The sequence below is a fragment of the Chelonia mydas genome, chromosome 4 (assembly GCF_015237465.2).
Source record: "Chelonia mydas isolate rCheMyd1 chromosome 4, rCheMyd1.pri.v2, whole genome shotgun sequence".
Taxonomy (NCBI): domain Eukaryota; kingdom Metazoa; phylum Chordata; order Testudines; family Cheloniidae; genus Chelonia; species Chelonia mydas.
Window position 1 is genome coordinate 77,803,440 of NC_057852.1, and position 26,323 is coordinate 77,829,762.

The following is a 26,323-nucleotide window of genomic DNA, read 5'->3' on the forward strand; positions in this document are numbered from 1 at the left end:
GCCCTTGTGCTTGTGTCAGGGTCAAGTGCAGCCTCACTGCCGAGTCCCTGCCACAGGGGTGGGAGCTGCAGAGTGATCTCCCACCTCCATGCAGCCAGTGGCCTGTACTCCCCATGGCAATGCTGGAGCCTCTGCATTTATTTATTGACAAATAAGATATGCAGAATTTTAAAATATTGTGCACAGATTTTTATTTATTTATTTATTTTGGGTGCAAAATTCCCTCAGGAGTAATAGATGAGGAGAACAGAGGGATTAGAAGAGCAGGAAGAAATGAAGATATCTTACATTAGAGAAAAAGCAAGAAAGATGTACACTAAAAATGGAAAGGCTGCACTTAAGATTATTCTTGGTTGTACTGCTGTTAAGGGCAGGGTTTTCAGTTAATTCTAATAGCAGCCCCAGCTAGCATTTCAAGCTGTGAAGGGATAGAAACTTCATTGTCCTAGTTCCACCTTTCATAAAATCATGATCCATGCATTAATGTTCTCTTGCTCTGAAATAATGCAAATCCTTGATAAAAGGCTTTCACTCTAAAATGCCGTCTCTCCAAAATGTTACTGTCTGCCTTCTGACACGACACAACACTATACTGTACTTAGTAATTACACTTACTTATTACAAACACGAACATGGCCAGACTGCTCTCACACAGCTCTGCTGGGAGCCCATTCATTTCATATTGCCTTTCAACATGTCTCCCCTTCCCATATGTCCCCCACAATGGACAAGCTCTTGCGTATGGCCCATACCAAACTCTTGTCCATCCCATTCTTGTTGATGCAAGAGTCTTTTTCTCTGTATTGCCCATTAACAGAAATAGCTGTCCTACTGGGAACATGTGTTCAGGTCAGTGCAGAATAACAAGGAGAACCTCAGAAATCAAAGTTTCATATTTGATTGCAAAATTTCATGATTTTCACTCCAAAATGAGCAAGTCTGGAGTGAAAAATCTCAAAACATTCAAAGTTTTTGAAGTTCAGAATTTTTCTGACAAAAACCACTTGCATCTGAAAAATACAAAATATCAGTTTGCCACGTTTTTGTTGTCAACATTGTTATTGCATGAAAAATGAACATTTTAGGTGATAAAATGATTGCTTGTTCATTGGCTGTCTCTTCTGAAAACCTATCCAACCTATCTTGCTGCCTTGTATAGATCTTATTTATTTATTTACCTGGGTAATTATATTTAACTTGTGACAGTTTGTGTGAAAGATAAAGTGCAAACAAGTTCCCAGTTCTGTAAATTGTTTGTTGGAATAGTCCTTACTTGACCTTGAAGTTAATAGGACTTCTTATTTTGAAGTATGGACTACTTTTGTGTGTAAGTGTTTACATGATCATGCCCCAAATGTGTATTGGATTGTTTAGGAATCCTCTGGTTTGTCCGAAGATTTCACAATTATCCAATTGTAATTTTCTTTCTCATACATAATCAGTTTAAGAATTAACTCAAATAAACACAAACACGTGGTAGATGCTGTTACTTATGCAAATATTTTAGTAAAAATTGTACATTTTATTTATATCTAGCAGATAAATGTTTACTTTATGTAGATCAGACATATTAGCTGCTAAGTAGGTGCAGATCACTCTTGTGCTTCTTCCATATTTTTTCTTTTTCCATAAAAATGGGGAGGTAAATCCCTAATCATTTGAGACAAAGCATACTTAATAATAGTGCGTATTGCATGATATATGATCTGCTTGGCTGTCATATCAAGGTTACCTGAGTCACTTCAGCATCAATGCTAGGTGTTTAGAAAAACTACTGTTGACACTAGAGTACTTTAATTGTTCATTGAGACCTACGTCTTTTCAATGTTGCTTCAAGGCATTTTGGCTCAGTTCTGAATCACTGAAGCAAAATTGGAGCATCTGGATGCAGTGTCAAAATAGCCCAGGCAACCTCAATGCAGCACCCGAGTGGATAATCTCAACATAGAATACAAACGCTGCATTAGTGATTGCCAGAAGGCTACAGTTCATCGTTCTCTGAAATGCACTGCAGAAAAATGATCAGAAAATCTAAATGATATTACTTTTTCTTTATGTCTTTTACTTTTCAAACAAAGCACCCAAATATGTTCGGATGGTTGTTAGGCATTTCATTCTAATACTCTGATTCCCAATAGGTTTAATCCATTGGTTCTCTCCCTCCAGAACAGATGAATGAAACTCATAGTTTCTAATATATGAACTGTGAGCATAAAAATAGGTATCCTATGGATGATGGTACCTCTGGGTTTCGTTACTGGAAGATAGAACACGATGTTATTTTACTTGTCAATTAGCAATGTAATATATATTCTGTAGCAGTATGTACAGTGTCTTCATTTTTGTGGATTCTATGAAACGATATTTTCTTTGCTTTGTTTTTCTCTCATAGGTTGGCGATGCAATTTTATTCTGTTGATTTAACAGCCCATTGTAAGTAAATCTTTTTGTTTCTTCTGAATCATACAAGCTTTATACGGATTGATTTATTTCGTTTGGATTAACTTTGAAATGTTCCTGCATTTAACTGATAAAATGGTCCTTTGTACATCTTTGTTTCTTTCTCTTGGGGTCAAAATTGAGTTCAGTGCCAATTTCCCTGAAAATTGGTGAACAGTTAAGAGCCATTTGACATCTGTGGCTCCAGATACAGGCAGGAGCAGCTTATGTGAGACATGGGGCCACCAGGTCGGGACGTATAAATGCTAAAACATGCTAAATATACAACCTAATACCACTCCTCCCTCTGAATGCCACCTCTCATAGCTCTGATCCAGATGACCTACAGTTTTATGAATGTGCATAACTGGAGTTCAGGAGTGGGGTATAGCAGCTGCATCTTGCAGTTTCCCTCCTGATTGCCTTTTTTTCTGGATGTGCCTATAGGGGATGATTCTGCCCAGGATCAGGTCTAAAAATCTGCTGCATCATTTGGGCCTTTAAAATATATATATTTCAAAAATGAAGTGCAAAAATAAACTACGGGAATATAATTAATTGCTCATTGACATTTAACAACTGAAAAAAGAAATTGTGATTCACACTCCACTGCTCTGTATTCCATATTACTGTTATAAATGCAGTACCAAATGAATTCAGGTTGGAACACTTCAAATAAGTGTGACACTTTGTCTAACATGTCTAACTACCATTAATTTAGTTAGTATTCATTGTAACTACACTGATCGTAATGAATTCATTTAGCATTAAGGTGAACATTATATATCCTTTTAGTAACTCCATTGTAATTCAGCAATAATTAATGTACATATTAAATGAAGTGTTACCACACAAAGCTATTACAGAGCTGTGTGTGTTCATTTTAAAAGCTTTAAAACAAGTTACGTTTGTTCTGATCAGTATGTTTGGTGTTCTCAGAATGCGGCAAAGATACCTTCTAGAATTCCATAACGTGATTCATATTTGGAGCCCCCTATTAACCTTTTAAGGAAGACTGCATATTTACATGTGTCTATTGATCAATGTATAATTTCATCAGTAAGACAGGTCATATCCTGCTGTAGTGATGAATGTTGCAACTCTTTGTTATATTGCGAGTCCAGGACAGAGCCAAAATCTTCTAAGAAACCTGAGAAGGAACATTTTGTAATATATTTTGTGTATGTGAATAATAATACTTGCTGGTGGCTCGCCAGGGAGAGAAGAGGGAGGTTACTGCTACTGTCTATTAAAGGAGAGCTCTTACTCAATGGGTAAAGGGCCTTTGTTTTTCGAATGTAGAGACAAAGGTTCTAGTCCTAACTGAGTGGAAGGGTACATGTGCTGTGTCTAACAATTATTCCTGTTATCTGCAGCATGGGGATTTGTTAAAATATGTAGCACTGCCTCATGGTTTGGAAAGTCTCATTCCAATAACATGGAAATATAATTCAAAACATTTAAAATATCTTAGTATTATTATTTATAATACTACTCTGGCTTTCTATAGTATCTTCCATTTGAGGATATCAAAATCCTTTACAAACATTAATGTCTTAAGTTTCCTAGCATCACTTTGTGGTAAATAAACTTGGTTATCCCCATTTTACAGAGGAAGGAACAAAGGCTCAGAGAGGCTAACTGTCCTTTTCCAGTGCCACACACAGTATGTAGTAGAGCAGATAATTGAATCTGTCTCTCTTTTTGCCCTAAATGTGCATATCTCCCTTTAGGACTTAAATAGAAATGATGCGAAGTGATGTGAATTGACAGCAGGATATGGCATTACATGTGCCATATGCAGGAATCTTTACCTAGCACATCACATGGGGAGGACGTATAGTATTAGTTAATAGATTACGGGTCTTGGACTCAGGTGATCCGGGTTATAATCTTTGCTCTGCCACTGACATACTTTGGCCCTGATAAGCCACTTAACCTCTCTGCTCTTCAGTTTTCCATTTCTATAAAGTGGAGATGATATTTGCATTCTTTTTAAAAATTCTTAAGCTTTACAGATGAAAATATGTGCTATGTGTTGTTTCATTATCCCCAATTAAATGCACTAATCTTTAGGGCAGAATGTGGCAACTATTTAACTGTTTACAATGTTATGTTTGCAGCATACACACAGAAGTTAGATAAAAATATGAAGTATTCCTCCTGGAAGGTTGCTACCTAACACTACTTTATTTGTTAGAATTCAGAATAACACACAGGAACCCCAAAACAGAGAGAGACAAAACAGACTGCTCCCTAATAGAGAGAGGCACAACTCATTCCACCTTGTTCTGGGCTGTTTGTTTTTTCTTCCAGATTACACGCTTCACCACAGAGCCCCCTAGCCTGCACACAAGACCAGGAATACCATCCCCTTTCCCCTGCACTCTTCAAGTGATCACTTGAAAGTCCAATATATTCCTCAATACACCACGAACAACACTACACAAAAGAGTTTGGGACAGGGAAGGAGGAAGAATACTATATCCAACTGAAACTGCCTGAGAATTTGGTACATTTTAAAAATTAATTACTTCATTTCTTAAAAAAAAAAAAAATGAAGAGCAAAAGCAAACAAATGTTGGTATCTAATAATTGTGATGTAACCTGGGGTTTGTTATAAACAGTCCTGTTTATGATTAGTGTAGTTAGAATTCATGGGTTTATTGCACATGTTTAGAGAGGATTGATTGTTGCGTCACATAATCTAAGTGGATACTTAAACGTTTAAATGTAGTTCAGCTGCATTTTATGCACAAACTACTCAGAATCATTGAAAGCAATTTCTAAGGTCTATAATATGGTGAGATAGGATAAAAGTGAGACCATCACAGCCATTGTGAGTATTCTTCGTTAGTTTCTGACTGAACGGCTCTTGGTACTAATTTTAAGTGTCATTATGAATGCCTTACCTTATTATAAGGTTACACTTTTAGCCAAAATTGGCTTCTGTTACTCTAGTATTTAAAATGCCCTTCTCTCTGTCTCAGATGATACATCATGCTTTTATCCAATAATCTACTTCCTGTTTCTTTCCAAGATTGTATCTCAAGTTGTTGAATTCAAATTTAAGTTGCACCTTACTTTAGACACATATCTAAGTGATAAAATCCAGCCTGGCTATGAGAAGAGACAACATTGAAACTGTCCAGTTGAGGGCTTATAGCAGTCTCTTGCTGCAGGCTGATTCAGGATATTTGTACTCTTTCATCTGTTGACTGCTTTTGTCAGCATCGACCATTGATACCGTTCTGGAACATTTAGAGCACATGGTAGGGCTGTCTAGAAGTGTTTTATCAATAGTTCTTATGGATTGCTGCCAATTAGTTAGGTACACATTCCACACTGCTAAGCATGGGTTCTCTCCATTGTACCATTCTATGCCATTCCTTCAGGACCCTCATTTTCTAGTATCAATATGAACTCTTTGCTTCACTTATTTGTCAGCCTTGACTTATGAATAGAGTTGGGCAAAATGTTTCAGGTGTAGCTTATTCACTGAAAAATGCCTTTTCCGGCAACCTGAAACTATCTGTGGATTGGACAGATATTCCCCCAAATAGGTTCAGACAAATGTTTTTGTTTTTGTTTTTGGGGGGACTTAAATTCACAGAATGGCTGGAGGAGGAGATGGCGGCAATCTCCTTATAACTTTTATCCCAGTGGTAGGGTACTCACCTAGGAAGCGGGAAACCTGGAAATTCCCCCTCTGCCTGATGTGGAACAGAGTTTTTAACTTGAATCTCTCACACTGCAGGAGAGTGCTCTGGCCACTGGGCTGTGGGGCATTTTCGTGTCTCTCTCTGTCAATCCCTCCTGTTGAAGCTGTTCCACTTTGTAAAAATAATTAAATAATCATTGGAGCTGGGACTTGAACTTGTCTCCGCAACATAAGGTGACCAGATGCTAAATCCAAAATATTGGGACCGCCGCAGGGGGAGCGCCTTTTCACCCAGCACATTCAGCGGCGGGAAATAAATCTTGCCGACAAAGAAAGAAGTACCCGCTGCCGAAATACTGCCGAAGCCCGTCACCGACTGAAGTGCCCGCCTCCGAAATGCCGCCAAAGACCCGAAAATGCCAGGTGAGTCAAACAATTGAAAAGCCGCTCCCCCTGCCTGTCTCCGCTGCCTAAGCCAAAAAAAGGGCTGCTGCGCCTACAACCAAATATCGGGACAAATGGCGTCCCGACCGTACTTCAGTCGGGACGTGGGACAAACCGCTCAATAGTGGGACAGTCCCGATTTTATCGGGACATCTGGTCACCCTACCCCAACATCCTAGGTGAGTGATCTAACCATTAGGCAATATTCATTCATATTCTCACTCTCTGGCACAGTGGTTATTCATAGTCATCCAAAAATATTTTTTGGTGAAAAATGTTTCCATTTTCAACCAAATAAATAAAGGGTTATATTTGGTTCTACTTGTACTTTTGGGCTAGACTGTAGTTTGGTGGTATAGGCTCAGTTTTTGAGAGAGACTTCTTTCTTTCTTCTCATGCATGCTCCAGGTTAGTAGCATTTCTGCTGTTAGCACTTTTAGTTCATTATTTCTTAAGATACCATAGTTTCTTAAATGGTATTTACAAAAGATAGTTAGATTCATAGGCTCTGGTATAATTTTTCTAATCATTATCTCTTTGGCTATCATCCCACCATGTTCCTTCCAGGTGTCCACTGATTTCCTTGCTGAGGTCCCAGAGTCATTTTGCTGATTTTTTTTCCTCTTTCCTACTCTCCCAAAACCTTAATGGCTTTTTCAGGTCTTTCTACTTGTTTCCAGATTCCCTTTTCCTGACCATCCCTCTTTATTACCTTTTTAACACAGAGAACTTCATCCTGAGAGAAGCCCTGATCCTATAATCATGTCCATGCAAATGGACCATTGTGGTTATGTGACGCCTCAATGAAGTCAGTCTGGCTTTGTGTGAGTTCAAAGGTTAATCAGGCTGGATGTGATTGCAGGATCGGAGCCTAAGAGTATTTTGGTATGGTTTTTTGTTTGTTTTGTTTTGTTTTGTTTAATAAAAGTCTTTGATTTGCTTAGCATAACCAAATATACCGTGGCAGCCCAGTGCTGGGGAGAAAAATTGCATAATACTTCTTTTTCATAGAAACCATATATCTATTAACAATGAACCTGTTTTAAAGGTGTGCGTGACAGTAATTGTGACTATGCCATTGTTACATTACAGGAGAAACCATTAAACCAATTACAGCATCATTCCAAACGGAAAATGTCTGTTATCACGTCATGTGATTATGTGAATACTATTGTCTTAATACTTGCAAAAGTGTTCCAGGAAGAAGTTGTCTGTCATTGCCTCACTGTCTCTATGCTTCTTCTACACTGTTTATTCTACAGTTTGCATTCCCATTTCAAGAATAGTGTCTGAATCATACGTAATCTATAACATAAAACTGCTGTGTGAAACTGAACAGCATAACAATTGGCTATCATTTTGTATCTCTTATCCACAGTGAAGTGTTTTCAGCTTTCAGTTATTTTCTTTTGTCACATTCTTTAATACATGGCAACTGCAAATCTGTGTAAGGATTATATCAGAGTTGTTCATGAAATAAATAAACATTTCCAATTATGATGTTGATAATAATAAAAAATCCTGGTCCACTACAGATTTTCCAGTGATATACTTGATAGTCTATTCTTGTTCTTTCATGATAGCATCCTGGGGAGCAAGGAAGTGGTATCCTTGGAATATTCCCAACAAATTTCTTCCCCAAGATTCTCAATGAGAAAGAAGGGTCAATTCTTTGACCCAAATAAGAACTGTTTTTAATCTTAAAATTATGTCTGGGCCAAAATCAAACCATTCAATTGAATTTCAAGACCCTGTGGTTGGATTTGAATCTCTGATTCTGACCTTATCTCAGATTTGATCCTACTCTTTTTGTTTCTAAGTGAGAGAGAATCTATTTTCCCATTTGTGTGTAACCAAAATCCTCCAAGGATAGCCCTTCTCGTCATGTGGTAACCTAAGGTGTAGGAAGTTCTGAAAGATTAAATATGCTTGCAAATTTCTGCCATTTGCAGTCAAAATCTCCTAAAAACCAATTTGTGATATTTCTATATCACCTAATCCAAACTCAAACCTAACCATAATTCACCTTTGCACCCAAAAAAAGATTTGATCTGGATCTGAATATATCTTCTTATATAAGATGAGTTATTCGTTGAGGGCCTCTGTGCATTGCCACTTGCGGGATATGGTATCACAGGCACTGAACTGTGGAAATGTCTTCAGCAATCATGTTTGTGTAAACTCTTGGTCATACCCTCAACAGCATGTCTCTTCAAGGCAGTTCCACAGCTCAGTGCCAGGACCACCATATCCCATGAATGGGAATCCCAGCTTTCAAAGAAAAACAGTTATTGGCAAGGAACCTCTTTTCCAGTTCATCCTGCGGGAAAGACAAAGCTTCCTGCAAGTTCTTACTTTAACTGAGCTAGCTGATCTACTCCTAGCTGAAATTTCACACTATAACTCTTTCACTGATAGCCTTATCTAGAAGTGTCAACCCAGAGATTTACTGAGCTTTAACACTGAATTTCCATTGAGGAGGTGGTGAGATGTGTGGTGTTGCATGATGATGTTTTCTGTTTTAAGGATTTTTTTGGTTTTGTGTGAATATTTTTTAAGTGTTCCATTTGTTTTGGAGTATTCCTAAAATCTATGAATCCCTTGCATGCAAAACAGGAGAAACCCTCAACAAGGAAACACTACACAATTCCATGTGAGATCTCCCCATCAAGTTTCTGTTTAGAATTGACAATGGAATATGGGAGGTCTGGAGGCAGGCCCATGGTATGGCGAGCAGGTCCATGCACAGAATCGAACACTTAAGGAATGCGGATGGGAATACTATAGGCTACATAAAATACTCCTCTTCATCTGCTTTAATAACAATGAAAACTTGGATGCCAGTCATTGAGAATTCTGTGCCATCCATATGGGCAATATCCTTTTACACAGGCTTCACTTGCAGGATTTGGGCTGTGAAAGTAAATACTTCTTTAAAAAGTGTCTAAAGAATTTGTTTTCAAACATGTACCTACCATGCCGTGTTTTAACCCTGAGCCAGTGTTTATAGCTGTATTTAAACACTCTGAAATATAGTATTTACGATGGAAACATTTAACAATCCTTTTCCATAGGAGATAGCAGGCACTGATATAATACTAATGTGACAGCTAAGATTTTAGAGAAACACACTTTTATTTTCTTGATAGAGAGCTGTTATGCAGTCTGAAATCTAGCCAGATTTTTCTGGCCAGTGTCTCCTCATGTTTGTGACAGCAGGAGTTTGCTGACTACCCAAATTATCTTTCCGCAGTTTACCCAGAAATGTTTAGTTTCCTTTTCGAACTAGTCTAAATGGTCATATTCTCAAACAATGAAAACCAGACTGTACTCAATGTGCAAATATTATAATAAAAGTCATGGATTCAGAATGAATTTACCTTCCAGCAAATGAAATTATATTTCCTATGACATGTTTGTCATTTACAGTAGCGATCTGACAGTAAGTCGGGTCATCTGAAAAATGGAATCGACAGAGTGATATACTAAATTGAGTTAATATTTGAAAATGCATATACTTTCAAATAAGCACATTTTGGCCATTATGCTATGGTTGTTCTGGAAAAAAGGTGCTTATTCATAACACTATTCTAGTGAGGTTTGCCTCTTATAAATTTACAAAGATCAATGAACCATATTATATAATCTTTTAGATAGATTCCTAGATATTCCATTCTAGTTAAGGCCCCGTGTCCTATTTGGCATATAAGACCTATATTTTGTGCTATGGACCATGACATTCTGCAGCACTACCCCTGCTCACATATTCCTTCTGTCACCTCCCATTTCAGTCTGTTTGAGTCAGCGTAGTGATCCTTGTGTAATTTTGTTTTGATACTAAATTTAGTTTATTTTACGCTGTTGCCAAATTTTGAATTGTCAATGTGTTTCAGATTTGTGCAATGACAACTGGTAATAACCTTGAACCATAGAATTGTAAGGGAAAATCTAGAGGTGGTGTTTTTTCCACCTGGGCAACGGACAGTCAGTGCTTTTAACACTTAGGAGAGCAAGGAATGTGGTTTGGCACCCAGAGGAAAGTTTAAGGTATTTGGTAAAGAAGAGGGGATGCATTTGGGCAGTAGCAAAGGTGACTTTTACATTTTTATGGGAGGGAAGAGGTTTGATTTTTTTCTCTGCCTTCCACAGCAATTCCTTGATAGCAACTGGCTGACCACCTACACCTGTTTCTACCACTACACCCAGCAATAGCAAATAAGCACACTTCTGCATTTTTGCTAAACATGATCAGTACATTTGTGTTTAAATTGTTGTCATACTTCAGTTAACAACCCATTAAAACATATGGAAAGAGTTAATGTTTGTCAGAGTTAATGTATCGGGCTGTGTGCTGACTCAGGCACGCATCACATCTTAGTTATATTTGGTTCAAGTTTTCAAAGTTAGCTTTACAGCCAGAGACTCAATTTTTCTTTTAAGTGGAAACTTAGATTTTTGAGCAGTTTTACGCAGCAACTGAAAAAGAATCTGCAATTATATGGTACTTTGTGGCCACATAAGTACATTATTAATAAAACCCAGTATATAGTCCAAACTTTTCAGGGTTGCATCATTTTCTTCAGAAAGTGTAACATCACTTTTCATTTATTAATTTATAATGCTAGGGAAAAATATTCCCAATATTGGCACCAGAATTTTGGCCCACTCCATTTTAATTCTGTTATGCCTTACTTAAACACTGTCTGTGTGTAAAATGTTCTTGATTAAAGCATTTGTATCTGTGACAGTACTAAATGATAATATACTTGTCTCCTTGTTTATTCACTACGCCAATTTTTCCTTCATGATTTTGAAATTTCAGGAGCAGTTTTAGAGCTGCGTAGTTTGTTCAGATGCATTTTCTGCCATAGAGGTAATGATGAAAGTGATCTTATTGATCTGACAGTAGCCATGGTTCTCTTCTGATTAGGCAGTAATTTCTCTCACCAGGAGAGAGAGGGAAAGAGTGTTTTGACTTGAACATTAAATTCCTCTCTCTAGTCTGCTGGGCTGTTTGAACAGTACTGATTCAGTCTCTAAAGCGTTACCAGGTTGTCATTATCATCTTTAGGAAAAAAGGCATCTAGGACAATGGATAAGGGATTCACATGAGGACTTTGTTCTAAATTCGTTGTTCAGGACTGTTAAATGCACCAGTTTCACCTTCAACTATTTCTTTTTTTAGGGCTTAACTGTGCCTGAGAGGTACAAATCTGAGTAAGCAGCGTTGTGAGCTGCACACTTCAGTGGGGAGATACACTAGGAGAGGTAGTGTATCCTGGAGCCCCAAGAATGCAGGAGAAGTTACACCCTTTCAAGGTCCTCTCTGAGCTTCAGGCTAGCACACTGGTGAGCCAGAGGGTGGAATCACAGCATTGTTTCTTCCTAACCTCAGTGAACCTATGTAGCTATTGGGGTTGCTACTGCCCTACACGTGCTAGGAAAGTGTTCAGAAGAGCACTGTTACTGTGTTTTCTGCTACGCAGGATGACAAGGTAGGAAATACCCTTGTATCCTCCCATGCACCCTTGCAGTAACTGCAGTTTGGTGACAAATGTTTTATATTGTTTTCTTTATTGGGATTTCCATCAATTTGGGAGGGGAAAAAATTCTCATCTAAGCTATAGGGGCCTTTTATTACAAATGAAAAATACAATTAATCAAAACAAAACCAGAAGCTAGTTAACGAACATTTGTTTTGAAGCTGTTCAAAACTTCCCACAGGGAGACTGAAATTGCAAAGATCCTTCATATAAAATTTCTTGTGTGTAGGGCGGGGAAGAGAATTCCATTTTCCAGTTAGGACCAAATATGCTAAAAAACTTTGAACTTTCAGATAAATCTGCGGATGACCGTCTTATATACAGAGCCCTGTATACGGCTCGAGTAACAACAATACAACCTTTTCTATGTTGTGCTTCCAATGTCCCTCAACTCTGACATGGAGGGGAAAGAAAATGAAAAAGGGATTCAGTTTCTTTGCCTACTCAGTCAATGGCACTTTTCTGAGAAGGCGAATGAGAGAACAAAACTAGAATCCCTTTTAAGGGCTTGTCTATACTTACAGCTAAATCGGCACTGCTACAATCGCTAATTCGATGGCAGAGCATTTTTCCATCCACTTCTGCACTCCAGATTCTCAGGAAGCATAAAGTAAGTCATCAGGAGAGCATCTTCCATCGACACAGTGCGGTATAGACATCACTGTAAGTCAACTTCAGTTACGTAACTTAGGTCGACTTCTTGCTTTAGTGTAGACCAGCCCTTAGTGTTGTCAGTAGTAGTTATACCCAACCCAAGAGGGTGAGATCATTACATCAATTTTTATATCTGCAGATATAAAACCCCTCTTGTTGTAAGTTAAGTTGCTTCCAGTTTGCTTTTTTTTTTAAATAAAGTTACATTAAAAACTTGAACAAAGTCCAGTGGGTATATTTCTGTGTATAAATGCAAGTAGTTTTTCTGCTTATGTTAGCATTCGTTACTGTGTAATGGTCTAGCTGACTGTACAGTCTGTGTCATAGAAATCAAATACAGCCTAAGACTTTTCTTTCGTACAAAGCTGAACACAGATCTAAATGGAATTTTGGGTCTAGGTTACTCTATGTACAGATAACAAGTCACCCATTTCTTACTTTCAGTGACATGAAGTATACTGTAATACAATCAGTAGATAGGGATAAGCAAATATGATAAGATCTATATGAAAACTTTATTTATACAGTTTAGGTTTCCAGAGAATATGCAAAATGTTCTCTTGATATTTTTCCCCCCTAAATGATCCTGAAAATAAATTACTGTCACAATTTTCAGTGGTGGGTGGTGCTTTCCATATCCAAACGATAGGTCCTTTGCTGATCTGCCTGATTTATTGACCTAATTTTCAAAAGTTAGGCTTCTAAGCATATAATATTTCACATTTGTCCTGAATATCTTACTCAATAAGACAAGCTTGGTACAATTTATGCTGCTGTGTGTTCTACAGCTGAGATGTCATAATGCACAATGCTGCAGGTAACCTATAATAACTTATTGCCTACCTTATTGTGGGTTACTTTTTGCCTTTAGTTTAATTTTGCTAAACTGTTTCCTCTTGCCTCGAAGGGTTTATTTGCATTTATTTAACACAATACAGACCTAGTCACATTTGTTTCTAATGCCTAATTAAATGTGAAGTAACCTTGACTTTATATTATGCTTTAAATTTAATACTGGTGAACTGTAACCAAAAATGATATTATAGGCTATTAGGTAAGATACGGAAAAATAACCATGTAATTTGTATTATTATTATAACCTTTTAATGCATGTGTTTGAAACACTATTAAGAAAAGAATGTCAATGCCATTACACTTTTGTATACAAACATATATGTATAAGATAGGTAAAGTTGTAGCCTATACCAGCAATAAACCCATGTGCTTTTGAGTTTGAATGGAAAGATTACAGAAATGATAGACTTTTAGCAGTTAAATCAGTTAAAACTTTTCACAAGCAATTTTAGGAAATGATAAGTTGAATACAATACTTTTTCTGAGCGCATCAGTGGAATTGACTTCAGATGGGCCACTTACTGCATGCTTTCTTTATTCCCAGTTTCACAGTAGCCACCCACAAAAGCTTTCTGTTAACCCTTATCCTACAGAAATCTTCATAAAGTTCACACAACATGAAACATAGAAAACTAATCCTCAAGGTTTTTATAGACAGAAACAATTTCTCAAGGTGTATTTTGAAGAGATCTAGGTAGTGTATTCTACAGATCTGTGCAATGCATTTGCTACTTAGCAACCACATTCTCTTTTTACATACAGATATTTTGTCTATATCAACAATTATCCAATTCTGAATCTTAAATTGTTCAGCAAATGTCAGATTGAAATTCTGTATATTAATCTCAGAATGTGCTGGAAAGAACATCAAAGGTTAGAGACAAACATGCCAGATTGAAGCAGCTTTGAGGAATTTGTGTGAATGTAGACATTGGTATTTTGATTTCAAATAAACTCTTGAAGATTGCACAGTCACAAAGCTCCTTTAAACATATGATCCAGTGTCAATAGGGGATTAACAGTAGAATATAATCCTGAGCAGAAGAATGTGGGTAGCCAGCCATCTGAGGTGGTGCGTGCTATTGGTGTGAAACTATAAATATTGCTGCATTTTAAGAAAATTGATGCAGTGATGAAAGTGGCTATTTTAAACAAACAAAGAAAGAAAAAATACCACAGCTTTGATGTTTGGGTGGAATCATGGCCCCACTGAAGTCCATAGTAAAACTCTCACTGACTTCATTGGGTCTGGAATTTCACCGCAGGTCTTCAGCTGGTGCCGAGCTTCACCGATGTATACCATCTGAATACATAACCCTGGATAGTTGTTGTTGTTCATTTCTGCCACATTTGGAACACGTGAAGGGTATTTTTTGTCATTTTAGTGATACAGACTACAGTGTCACAAAAAAATAGCAAGTACTGTTTTCTAGGTAGGTATTAATACTTCCCATTTATGTGTATATTCCAGTTGAAACTAAGCAAACATAGTTAACGGTACACAGAAGCCACATATACTTTAAATAGGTGATTTAAAAATCTTTTTAGTTTTTCTCCTCATCCCTAATGTAAATACAACCTTCCTCCCACCCCCCCAATACACTTTTGGGTAGATGTTAAAAATAGATAATAGAATTTAAGACTGTTTTTGTATCACTAGCTCCCACAGGTTGTTACAGTGTTTCAAGTAAAATGTGTTAGATTCAGTTCTTCCTGGATGCTGAAATGTAAATATGTTTTGGCAGGAGATATTAATGGATGAATGGAATGTTGGAATGAGCCAGGTGCATTGAGCCGTGCTGACAGAGTACATTTCCCAGATGTAACAAGTATGTTGTTCAGTACTAAAGGAAAGGAAGAAATTACTAAACATTGTGAACCATTCTCTTAAATAAATAATCCTAAATAAATCCTAAATAAAAAAAATGTATGCCACTTTAACATTCAGGAAGGAGTGAATAATGTTATTTCCAGTGTACTGATCTACCAGCCCAAACAAGGGGTTGGAGAAGTGAAGGAAAGTAGACTGTCACTCCACCTATATAAAGTGTTTGATGTCCCATTGGTCTCAGAGGTTTCTTAATTCTTGGCTGTGAATTCTGAAGTCCCCAAGTATATCTTGAGGACAAAGCAAAATATTTTTCCTACTTTCATAAGTCTTTTTAAAAACTTTGTTAGTATCTAGGAATACTCAAAAATCAACCATACAATATTTAAACCCATCTATTTCTTTGACTGAAATCAGTAAAAGGATAGGAACATTTTGTTAGGAAAAAGTAGATTAAAAAACATTTTTTAAGCTCCAAAATGATTGGATTCATTTTTTTATTTGAAAAATGGGAAATGGTGTGGGCTAGCTTTCATTTTGTCTGAACTGTTTACCTGTCAAGTTAGGCTACAATTGAAGTAAGAATGTACAAAATATCTATCCTTCAATGCTTTTCCTTACTTCCCTCATGCTGCCTCTGCATTAGATCTAAATAAAAATGTTCCCTACAGTGTGAATACATGGAAATCCTTACAGATATGACGTCAACAATACCAGGAATTCGTGTAAAGAAAAAATAAGTACTAATGCTTGTAGTCTCAATTAGGGTGACCAGATGTCCCAATTTTGGGGGCTTTTTTAAATATAGGTTCCTATGACCTCACACACACACACGCCTTGTCCCAATTTTTCACACTTGTCCGGTCACCCTAGTCTCAAGACATAATAAACATGACAACTCTTTTACTGGAAATAGAGAGGGCCTTACCACTACTATATTTTGTAATTTCCAAGCAGGATATAAAGTCCAGTCCTGTGGAGTAGTTAAAGTGCTCTTATTTTAGTTATTATAGGGCATTAGAATAGTATATGGTTTCTACTTTCTGATAACTCCTGCAGTAAAAGTTTCTCATATCTATTGGAAACTAACTGCTTATTAAAGTACAGTTGAAGAGTTCTTATTAGAACAGGGTGACTTTTATTACCTATTCCTTTAATAAAATATTTATTTTACTTAGGTTTTCATTCATTTGGGGAGGATACTGAAGTTTTGACCCAGTGGTCTTTGTCATCATAAATGTCCTTACATAGATTCAATACATTGCTTGAAAAAATATTAAAAGGAGTGGGAAGCTGGGAGAGTTGTTAAAAGGGAGACTCAGTCTGTGATTTGTCCTCACCCTTTTTTATCTCTTAGAATAAAGCTCTGCTGAATCAGTTAAAATGAATCTAGCTTTTACCCTTGTAACCCTTTAATTGTCGTAACAGGTCCATTGAAAATCTTATAAAAGGAGTGCACAAGACTGAATCTTGAAAGTAATGGGAATCTGTGAAATGGAAGGAAATAACAGACTGAAAATCCACCACTACCAATGATTAAATACATATTTATCTCAACTCTAATTAACCAAAACGCAGTTATCTGCAAGTTTGGGTGCCTCCTTCAAAACTTGCCTTCAACACATACATCTGTGTTTAAAACATTGCATACAGAAATGTTTAAGCCTGCAGAGTTTACATATTCCTCAGAAGAAAGCCCTGCATGGGAGAGTTTCTGTCCTGTGGAGCTTATAGACTCTATAGGATCCTTTGCTCATGGGATGAAATGTAATAGTACAGAGTGCAGGGTCATGCACCAAGGGTCTAATAATAAGAATGTCTGCTTTAACCTGGAGCTCATCAGTTGAAAGCAACAGAGGAAGAAAGAGATCTGAGTGTGATCCAGCTGCAAAAAAGGCAAATGAGACTCTCGGATGTGTCAGGTGAGGCATTTCAGGTCAAGATAGAGAAGCATTAATGTAAGACCTCATTTGGAATACAGTGTGTGATTCCTGTCACCCATGTTCAAGAAAGATTAATTCAAATTGGAACAGGTGCAGAAAGAGCTGCTAGGATGCTCAAGGAAGTGGAGGGCATATTTTATGGGAGGAGACTAAATGAGCTTGTGTTGTTTAGCCTGGCAACACAAACGCTGAGAGAGGATATGATTGTTCTGTATCAATACATCGGGGTAAGGTATAAATACCAGGGAGAGTGAAGAGCTATTTAAGCTTAAGGACAATGCTGGCACAGGAAAAATGGGCATCTGACCAGAATTAAATTCAGGCTGGAAATTAGAAGATATCAGAGGAGCGAGGTTCTGGAACAACATCCCAAGAGGAGTTGTGAGGGCAAACAACTTAACTAGTTTTAAGAAAGAAATGGACGAATTTATGAGTGGGATTGTATGATGGTATTGCTTGTTAGGTTGGGGGACAGCACTTGGCAGACCTTGGAGTCCCTTTTGTTTTATGGCTTATGTTCCTAAAATTTCATGCTTCAGTTGGTCACCTGCAGGGGTTAGGAAGGGATTTTTTGTCCCCTAGTCTGAAGTGTCACAGATGGCCGCATATGGAGTTGGGACATTTGATGGGATGGGTTTCTGTTCTGAAGTAGCACTGCTCATTCTCTGTCTTGGGTATTTAGCTGGCTTGTTCTTGCTTATATGCTCAGTGTCCAATGGATGGCCATATGAAGGATCAAAAAGGAATTTCTCCCCAAGTCAGACTGGCAATGATTTGGGAGGTTGGTTTGGGGTTTTTGTTTTTATTTTGCCTTCCTCTGCAGCATGTGGGTGAGGGTCACTTGCCAGGATCATCTGGGTATATCTCACTTAATTCCCTGTCAATATCTCACTTAATTCCCTGTCATTGCAAGGGCTCAGTCACTAGTGCACCTTGGTCCCTTCTATTTTCTCTCTGTCTCCTGAGGATTGTAATACTTTGATCCAGTTTTGGTTGCTAGGGTTAGTGTGCGGGTGGTGGGTGGTGTCAGTGGCCTGTTTTATACAGAAGATCAGACTAGATGGAAGTGGTGATCCCTTCTGGCCTTAAACTCTGATTCTAGTTTATTCACAATTCATTTATGTGATTGAAACTCATGGTCCTCAGGTAAATGAGTTTCAGATCAGTATGGTTATAATGTACTTGTAAATAACTATATTATATTGGCTAGATGAATGTCCTAATATCCTTTTCCAAAAACTGGGATTGTTTGTCAAGTTTGTTGCCAGTTGTGTTGGTAACTTACAGATTTCCTGTTGGCTTATCACAGGAATAAGTTACTGATATGTTTTCTGTGTCTCTGGATATTATCTTATATTGTCTTGGATCGTAAGGAATTTGCTAGCTTTTATACAAGAGAGTAAGTTTTGATTACAACTAACTCTCATAAGGAATAGGCACAAATGGTTAAAGATAAAGTATAATAGTGGCGCATCTAGAACTGTTGAAGAATAAAGGATGAGAACAAAATTTTCCCCTAATACAGGTAAAAATGCTTCAGTTGGACCTTCCTAATGCCACATGGAAAATTGGAGATTGTTGAATGTTACAATATGCCACATACTTTCCTGCTCAGGTCTCAGCAATTGGTTATTTATTAAAGACTATGGATGGGGTAGGCCCATTACTCAATGAGGGGGAAAGACAGTAACAGAAAATGTGGAAATAGCAGAAGTGCTAAATGACTTTTGTTTCAGTTTTCACCAAAAAGGTTAGTAGCAATTGGACATCTAACACGGTGAGTGCCAGTGAAAATGAGGTAGGATCAGAGGCTAAAATAGGGAAAGAACAAGTTAAAAATTACTTAGACAAGTTAGATGTCTTCAAATCACCAGGGCCTGATGAAACACAGCCGAGAATACTCAAGGAACTGACCGAGGAGATATCTGAGCCATTAACGATTATCTTTGAAAAGTCATGGAAGATGGGAGAGATTCCAGAGGACTGGAAAAGGGGAAATATAGTGCCAATATATAATAATGGAAATAAAGATAACCCAGGGAATTGCAGACCAGTGAGCTTAAATTCAGTACCTGGAAAGATAATGGAGCAAATAATTAAGTAATCAATTTGCGATCACCTAGAATATCATTAGGTGATAAATAACAGTCAGTATGGATTTGTCAAGAACAAATCATGTGAAACCAACCTAATAGCTTTCTTTGACAGGGTAACAAGCCTTGTGGATGGGGCAGGGGAACAGTATATCTTGACTTTAGTAAGGTCTCGCAGGACCTTCTGATAAACTAGGGAAATACAACCTAGATGGAGCTACTATAAGGTGGGTGCATAACTGGTTGGAAAACTGTTCCCAGAGAGTAGTTATCAGTAGTTCAAAGTCAGCCTGGAAGGGCCTATCAAGTGGAGTTATGCAAGGATCTGTTGTGGGTCCAGTTCTGTTCACTATCTTCATCATTGATTTAGATAATGGCTTAAAGAGTATATTTATAAAATTTTCAGATAATACCAAGCTGGGAGGGGTTCAAAGTGCTTTGGAGGATAGTATTAAAATTCAAAATGATATGGAGAGACTGGAGAAATGGTCTGAAGACAATAGGATGACATACAATAAGGACAAAGGCAAAGTACTCCACTTAGGAAGGAACAATCAGCTGGACACATATAAAATGGGAAATGATTGTCTAGGAAAGAGTAGAAATGGACCTGATGTCATAGTGCATAACAAGCTAAATATGAGTCAACAGTGTAACACTATTACAAAAAAAAAAAACCAAAAAAACCCCATCATTGTGGGATGTATTAGCAGGAGTGTTGTAAGCAAGATGTGAAAAGTAATTCTTCTGCTCTACTCCATGCTGATGAGGCCTCAACTGGAGTGTTGTATACAGTTCTGCATGCCACATTTTAGGAAAGATGTGCCCAAATTGGAGAAAGTCCAGAGAAAAGCAACAAAAATTATTAAAGTTCTAGAAAGCATGACCTATGAGAGAAGGTTGAAAAAAATGTTTGTTTAGTCTGGAGAAGAGAAGACTGAAAGGAGACATAACAGATTTCAAGTACATAAAAGGTTGTTTCAAGGAGGAGGGAAGTAAATTATTCTCCTTAACCTCTGAGGATAGTACAAGAAGCAATGGGCTTTAATTGTAGCAAGGGTGGTTTAGGTTGGACATTAGGAAAAACTTCCTACCTGTCAAGGTAGATAAGCACTGGTATAAATTGCCTATGGGGGCTGTGGAATTTCCATCATTGAAGATTTTTAAGAGCAGGTTAGACAAACACCTCTCAGGAATGATCTGTATAATATTTAGTTCTGCAATGAGTGCAGGGACTGGACTAGATGACCTCTTCAGGTCCCTTTCAGTCCTGTGATTCTATGATTCTAATGCAAACATGGAGGAGGAGGCTTCCACTTACCACAAGATGATGAATACAAATAATAGAGGCTGGGAATATTTGAGAAGGCTTCGACAAATCCATAGAACATTTTTCTTTGTTTCATACACAGAGTACCAGATGAGGGACCTCCTTGGAGTCTACTCAACCAGGGTTAGTGGGGAAGAAGAGACACTTACATCTATTGACATTCTTCCCCCAAAAGGCAAACATTTTAATTTGTTGGTTATTTTAATTAAGAAAGTAGTTTAACAGATTTTGGACTTTGTCCTTATTTGTGCTGAAATTCATGATGCCAGAAAAGAGAGAGATTAAGGACACACATTTTAAAATATGCACATTACAAATATAAAATTTGAGTAGTAATAAATTATATCAGTGTTATCTGATCACTGGGGTACAACCTGGAACGAGGGTACCATTGTGTCCCCTTAACTCTCCAGCCTGGGCTGTTTCTTATAATGCTTTGCTAGTGACAAGCCGCAAACCCCTCCAGGCACTGTTATCAATCATCACAACAGCATGTGGAGCCCCACACCCAGGTAGATTGTATGAGTGCTCCATGAGCTACACACAAATCACACAGAGAGAGGCACCAGCCAATTTCCCCCCAGCTCTAAGCCTTGCACCCAAGAACTGTATCATCTTGCCCCGGTCAGAAGCCTGACCAGTGTAAGTCAGTTACTCAATTTGCCTCTCCCTTGATGTGGAGAAGACACACACGCAAGCCTTTGTAAACTCAGCTGGGATTTTCTAAGCACTTCCAAGATTCAAGTTTTAGTTAAAATATAAAACAGATTTATTAACGGCAGAAAAATAGATTTTAAGTGATTATATGTGGTAGGTATAAAAGGTCATAGATAGTTACCAAAGAAAATAAAAGGTAAGTGCACAGTCTACATTTTAAACCTTATTAGATTAGGCATTAATTGGGTCAAGCAGTTTTCTCACCCCACTAGATGTTATAGTTCTTAATACACAGGCTTCCCCTTTTAGCCTGGGATCAGTCTCCTCAGTTAAAATCTTTATCTTTCCAGCAGTCTTGTTGTTTCCAGCATTCTTGTTGTTGCCATAGGTAGGGGAAGAGAAAGGCCAAGCTAGAGTGCCCCTGTCCCTTATTGTATACCCTCAGTCCATGTGCCTGGAAAATACCCGCCCAGATATGTCCTGTGGGCTTTGCTGAGTCACACGGTCGAGCAGTCCCTCTGGTCTTATGCAGTTGAGCCATAGAGTTGAGCAGTCCCCATTGTATGGTGCTTGTGCAACTGTCATTGAATTGTAAATGCCTTGATTGCAATTCCCCTGTTGGTTAATGGTCATTGAATACCTTCCTGGGAGTGGTTCGCCATCTTTGTATGTCACTAGCAAACTTACAACATATTTCAATAAACATACAGCAAAATATCATAATTTGATACACACGAATGATATACATATTTTGACAGAACAACAGGTTTCAGCAGATCATGACCTTTCATAAGATATCAGACATGTCATGCTTTGTATGAAATGTATCATAATTATATGACAGGGAGAATATGGAGGTTTCAGGGTCCTGCTTTGAGATACAGGGTACCACAATCAGTTTTTAAAATGTCATATTTTCAGTGAATGAACATTCTCATGTATATTTCATTTGGCATATGTGTAGTACAGAGCCTGAAGATTCAGCACAATTTTATTAGTAGTACTGTGTATCCAGAGAATGTAATTTGGGATTTTAATGGAATTTGTTTTACATCAAATAAGTATCCAAAGTAGAGCCAGTAAAGCATACTTTGTTTGGATACAATGAATAATATAACTTATATGAATGAGAATTCTGTTATTGTATTTCCATTTTTATACAGATATTAAAATTAAAGCAGAAAATATGAACTGAAGAATCTTTGCCACTTGGTCTATGCTAGTTTTCTTAATTCTCTGTCCAGTTGAATTGTTGTGAGAATGACCCATCTCAGTTCCTGATAGGTTGCTGCTTTTACACCCACCCTTTTTAGTTGAAATTCTGAGGGTCAGATTAACTAAGTAATTAGATAAATTAATGGAGGATAGGCCCATCAATAGCTATTAGCCAAGATGGTCAGGGATGCATCCCCGTGCTCAGTGTGTCCCTAAACCTCTGTCAGAAGCTGGGACTGAAGAAGGGATGGATCACTCAAAATTTCCCTGTTCAGTTCATACCCTCTGAAGCGTCTGGCCACTGTCAGAGACATGATACTGGGCTAGATGGACCATTGGTCTCATCCAGTATGGGCATTCTTCTTTTCTAAGTCAGGGGTGGGCAAACTACAGCCCGCAGGCCGGATCTGGCCCATCAGGGGTTTGGACTGCAGGATTGCCACCCCTATGGTGCCATGGAGCTAAGGCAGGCTCCCTGCCTGCCCTGGCCCTGCGCCGCTCCCAGAAGCGGCTGACACAACATCCCTGCGGGGAGGGGGGGGGGGGGCAGAGGGCTCCTTGTGCTGCCCTCGCCTGCAGACACCGCCCCCTGCAGCTCCCATTGGCTGGGAACAGGGAACCGCTGGCAATGGGAGCTTCGGGGGAGGAACCCACAGGTGAGGGCAGTGTGCGGAGCCCTCTGCCCCTCCACCCCTAGGGGCCACAGAGATGTGGTGCCGGCTGCTTCCAGGACCCCTCCTGCACCCCACACCGCAACCCCCTGCCCTGAGCTCCCTGCCACACCCTTCCTGCACCCCAAACCTCCTGCCCTGAGCCACCTACTGCACCCTGCACCTCTTCTGCACCCCAACCCCCTGCCATACCCTAACCCCCTGCCCTGAGCCCAATTTTAAATGAGTCCAAGTTTTGCCATTTCATCCTTGTATGTGTTGTCTGTGAACAAAAAAAATCACTAAATTTAGACTTGTCTGACTTGCCTTTTTTTTTTTTTTTAACAAAAAGGTAGGTGAAGGAAGTAACAGAATAAGATGCTCTAACAGAGAAAATAATACAGCACTCAGCCATTGGCTTTTGTTTTATATTTTCCCTTTCTGGTCTATAAATACATTTCTTATTGTTATTCATGATTATGTTGTTTAACTTCTTCTATTTTATTATACACTACAGGTCTTTCTTTGGTGCCGGATGGCATTTTCCCAGCCAATATAGTAGCTAAGAACCCCAAATTAAGAAAGTATAAAGATATGGCATTTGCAATATATTCAGACGTGTCTTTGAATAAGAAGAGTTGCTTCTCTTTTCTGGTCAAGTCAGTTCATTAATAATAATAATGTTGAAAAGAATCAGTCCAGAATTAAAAAAACATTCTGGCACATCACAAATTGGGCCAGATAAGACAAAATGGAGACGTATCACATGTACTTTACACTGTCTACATTCTCAACTGGTTAATTTGTTAGTCACTGTTGTATTGAACCCGTGTCCTGGTGTGGCATTAGGAGTAGTTGTGCTGTTAGAGGTGCCATGATTCAGATGAGACATATAACGGAGGACTTTGCTCCTGTGGTCATTAAAGAAAAACATCAGTGATTTTCAACATTCTGGAATCTTTTAATCTTGTTTTTAAAAAACAACCAAACTGGCAGTTAAACAAATTATATTGAACATAAAAGAAACACAAAAAGAACCTGATGCCTGCCATTTCGTGCAGTGAGTTTCCTTTGATCCTGCTGTATATCACTTTCTGTCTTCCATGATCATGCAAAGCAGGGAACTTTGAAAGGAAACCATTGGTGCTCCCTATTTACATGTATCTGCCAACTAGCCAATTAACACCTTTTTGGAGTCAAACCAAAACCTATTGTTTATATAGAATTGTTGAAATAACAAAAAGAAAAGGAGTACTTGTGGCATCTTAGAGACTAACCAATTTATGCATCCGATGAAGTGAGCTGTAGCTCACGAAAGCTTATGCTCAAATAAACACTGGCTGTTTAACTTTAATTGATTGAAAGAAAAGGAGTACTTGTGGCACCTTAGAGACTAACCAGTTTATTTGAGCATGAGCTTTCGTGAGCTACAGCTCACTTCATCGGATGCATAGCATATCGTGGAAACTGCAGAAGACATTATATACACACAGAGACCATGAAACAAAACTTCCTCCCACCTCACTCCCCCGCTGGCAACAGCTTATCTAAAGTGATCCTCAAGTAGAGCCATTTCCAGCACAAATCCAGGTTTTCTCACCCTTCCCCCCCCCCCCCCCACACACACACATACAAACTCACTCTCCTGCTGGCAACAGCCCATCCCCCTTTGAAACTCCTCTTTATAATGCGCATGATAATCAAGGTGGGTCACCTCCAGCACTAATCCAGGTTTTCTCACCCCCCCCACCCCCCCCTTTTTTCCAAAAACCACACACACAAACTCATTCTCCTGCTGGCAACAGCTCATCTTACAATGTGCACAGCAATAATCCAAGTTTAACCAGAACGTCTTGGGGGGGGGGGGGGGGTTTGCAGGAAAAAAACAAGGGGAGACAGGCTACCTTGCATAATGACTTAGCCACTCCCAGTCTCTATTCAAGCCCAAATTAATAGTATCCAATTTGCAAATGAATTCCAATTCAGCAGTTTCTCGCTGGAGTCTGGATTTGAAGTTTTTTTGCTTTAAGATAGCGACCCTCATGTCTGTGATTGCGTGACCAGAGAGATTGAAGTGTTCTCCGACTGGTTTATGAATGTTATAATTCTTGACATCTGATTTGTGTCCATTTATTCTTTTACGTAGAGACTGTCCAGTTTGACCAATGTACATGGCAGAGGGGCATTGCTGGCACATGATGGCATATATCACATTGGTGGATGTGCAGGTGAACGAGCCTCTGATAGCGTGGCTGATGTTGTTAGGCCCTGTGATGGTGTCCCCTGAATAGATATGTGGGCACAGTTGGCAACGGGCTTTGTTGCAAGGATAGGTTCCTGGGCTAGTGGTTCTGTTGTGTGGTATGTGGTTGTTGGTGAGTATTCGCTTCAGGTTGGGGGGCTGTCTGTAGGCAAGGACTGGCCTTTCTCCCAAGATTTGTGAGAGTGTTGGGTCATCCTTCAGGATAGGTTGTAGATCCTTAATAATGCGTTGGAGGGGTTTTAGTTGGGGGCTGAAGACTAAAACCCCTCCAACGCATTATTAAGGATCTACAACCTATCCTGAAGGATGACCCAACACTCTCACAAATCTTGGGAGAAAGGCCAGTCCTTGCCTACAGACAGCCCCCCAACCTGAAGCGAATACTCACCAACAACCACATACCACACAACAGAACCACTAGCCCAGGAACCTATCCTTGCAACAAAGCCCGTTGCCAACTGTGCCCACATATCTATTCAGGGGACACCATCACAGGGCCTAACAACATCAGCCACGCTATCAGAGGCTCGTTCACCTGCACATCCACCAATGTGATATATGCCATCATGTGCCAGCAATGCCCCTCTGCCATGTACATTGGTCAAACTGGACAGTCTCTACGTAAAAGAATAAATGGACACAAATCAGATGTCAAGAATTATAACATTCATAAACCAGTCGGAGAACACTTCAATCTCTCTGGTCACGCAATCACAGACATGAGGGTCGCTATCTTAAAGCAAAAAAA

General features: G+C 38.7%; 1 protein-coding gene across 1 annotated transcript in view; it reads left to right on the forward strand.

The window, feature by feature from the left end:
• Window positions 1–26,323, forward strand: part of TENM3 (teneurin transmembrane protein 3) — a 2,200,211-nt gene that overhangs the window by 859,000 nt on the left and 1,314,888 nt on the right. Inside the window, exon 5 of the mRNA XM_043546023.1 lies at window positions 2,393–2,433. The gene's annotated coding sequence lies outside the window, so the exon portion shown is untranslated. The remainder of the gene's footprint in view (window positions 1–2,392; window positions 2,434–26,323) is intronic.